Raw genomic sequence first — 2,183 nt, forward strand, 5'->3', positions numbered from 1 at the left:
TTGGGCGCCTGGGTGGCTCAGTGGGTTAAGCCGCTGCCTTCGGCTCAGGTCATGATCTCAGGGTCCTGGGATCGAGTCCCGCATCGGGCTCTCTGCTCCGCAGGGAGCCTGCTTCCCTCTCTCTCTCTCTGCCTGCCTCTCCATCTACTTGTGATTTCTCTCTGTCAAATACATAAATAAAATCTTTAAAAAAAAAAAAAAAGTTATCTTTATAATGAGCTTATACAACTCAACACCAAAAAACCCCCCAAGAGTTCAGTGAAACTCTGAGCTGACAGTGAAACAATGTTCAATGAAACAATGTTCAATGAAACAAGTTCAATGAAACAATGAACTATTTGGGCAGTGGAACTGAGTAGACATTTTTCCAAAGAAGACACACAGATGGCCAACAGACACATGAAAAAGTGCTCAGCATCTCATTGCTGGGGAAATGCAAATCAAAGCCACACCGAGATCTCGCCTCACACCTGTCAGAATGGCTACCATAAAAAAGCACAAAATGTGAGCAGCGTTGGGGAGGGTGCGGAGAAACAGGAGCCGTCGGGCACTGCCTGTGGGAAGGCAGACTGGCGCAGCCACTGTGGGAAACAGTATGTTGTGTCCTCAAAAAATTAAAATAGAAACACGTATGATCTGGCAATTCCACTGCTGCATATTTACCCAGAGAAAATGAAACTCTCATTCGAAAAGATGCGTCCCCGCTGAGGTTTACTGGGCGTGGTTTGTAACAGCAAGATACGGACTCAGCCCAAGTGCCCACGGACTGATGGATGGGTAGAGAAGGTGTGGTACACGTGACGTATCACTCAGTCACAGAGGGGAGGAGACCTTGCTATTGTGACGACCGAGAGGGTATCAGGCTAAGTAAAATAAGTCCAACAGAGAACGACAAAAGCACAAGATTCCACTCACATGGGGAGTTGAAGAAACAGACAAAGGAGGGGAAAAAGACAAATGAAAAAGCCACACTCTTACGTAGGAAGCACAAACCAGTGGTTGCTAGAAGGTAGGTGCGGGGGTGGGAGGGAGCGGGCGAAACAGATGAAGGGGATTAAGAGCACACTTCTCGAGACGAACCCTGAGCCATTACAGTGTACGCCTGAAACAGAGCACCGTGTCTTTCGTCTAGTTACAAAAAAAAAAAAAGAAATCATGAAGCCATGTTTAGAAAGCCGTAAAAATAGTTGTCCAGTCCACAGCATATTTAATGTAAATCGTATATTAAATTACAATGTTTATTTATTTATTTTTAAAGATTATATTTATTTATTTGACAGACAAATCACAGGCAGGGGGAGTGGCAGGCAGAGGGAGAGGGAGAAGCAGAAGCAGGTTCCCCGCTGAGCAGAGAGCCCAAGGTGGGCTCGATCCCAGGACCCCGGGATCATGACCTGAGCTGAAGGTAGATGCTTAACCCACTGAGCCACCCAGGCACCCCATTTATATAAACTTTTTTTTTTTTTTTTTAATGAAAATAGGATCGCAAGGGGGTGAACTCCTTTCTGTTCTGTCTTTTGCTTATTTTAAGACATTTTATCTCATCAGGGTGTAACCTAAGGGGGCAGTTCCTAACCTAGGTGTGCCATGGGGGCCCCCTCCAGCAGCTGGGAGGGGTCTCAGTCTCAGAACTGGTTGCAGATGTCAGACGGAAGTCCTACAGTCTGTGAGTCATGTCCTTTGCAGGTCTGGGATAGATTCAAGTTACCGTCTATAATGTCCTTCTCACTTGCCTGCCTCCTGAAAGCTTTTTGAGTATTTCAGCACTTCCGATTACATACTACGTTTAAATATTCATCACCTTCTCAACTCCAGCGTCCGAGAATACAAATATAGCGAAAACACCTCCCTCCCTGGAGGGGAGCAGAGGGTTTAGTATGGGTCCACCAGGATCTGTCCTCTGCATCACACACGTGAGCACACAGAGAAAAACGTCTTTTTGTGGGGGTGTATTGTTTAAAGTCCTTGAGATGGTACTAAGTTGTAATTAAGCAAGCGTCTTGGTTTTATCATGTAACAATATTTTGGGGGGATTTCCCACCCGGTAAACATGTCTCTTTCTTATGGCTACATCGTGTTCGGCTGCTGGGGGTTTGGATGTACTTATCCCTGACTGAAGACTATCTAGGCTAGTCTCCGTTATTGTGACACCCCATCACACAGGGGGTCCTAGCTCTTTAGGA

This window comes from Mustela lutreola, chromosome 15 (genome assembly GCF_030435805.1).
Source record: "Mustela lutreola isolate mMusLut2 chromosome 15, mMusLut2.pri, whole genome shotgun sequence".
Taxonomy (NCBI): domain Eukaryota; kingdom Metazoa; phylum Chordata; class Mammalia; order Carnivora; family Mustelidae; genus Mustela; species Mustela lutreola.